The 209-nt window shown below is 52.2% G+C and overlaps 1 pseudogene; it reads left to right on the plus strand.

Annotated features, from left to right (window-relative positions):
* Positions 1-108: 108 nt before the first annotated feature.
* Positions 109-209, plus strand: LOC118345004 (annotated as a pseudogene; the record flags this gene model as incomplete).

Consider the following 209-nt stretch of genomic DNA (forward strand, 5'->3'; position numbering starts at 1 on the left):
AATGAACCCCGGCGCGGTCTGCGCCAAGGAACTTAAACAAGGAGTAACCACGGGCGCCCCGGAAACGGTGTGCGCGTTGTTGGTGACATCTTTACCATGATACAAAACGACTCTCGGCAACGGATATCTCGGCTCTCGCATCGATGAAGAACGTAGCGAAATGCGATACTTGGTGTGAATTGCAGAATCCCGCGAATCATCGAGTCTTT

The sequence above is a fragment of the Juglans regia genome, unplaced genomic scaffold (genome assembly GCF_001411555.2).
Source record: "Juglans regia cultivar Chandler unplaced genomic scaffold, Walnut 2.0 Scaffold_11547, whole genome shotgun sequence".
In the NCBI taxonomy this organism is placed as follows: Eukaryota; Viridiplantae; Streptophyta; class Magnoliopsida; order Fagales; family Juglandaceae; genus Juglans; species Juglans regia.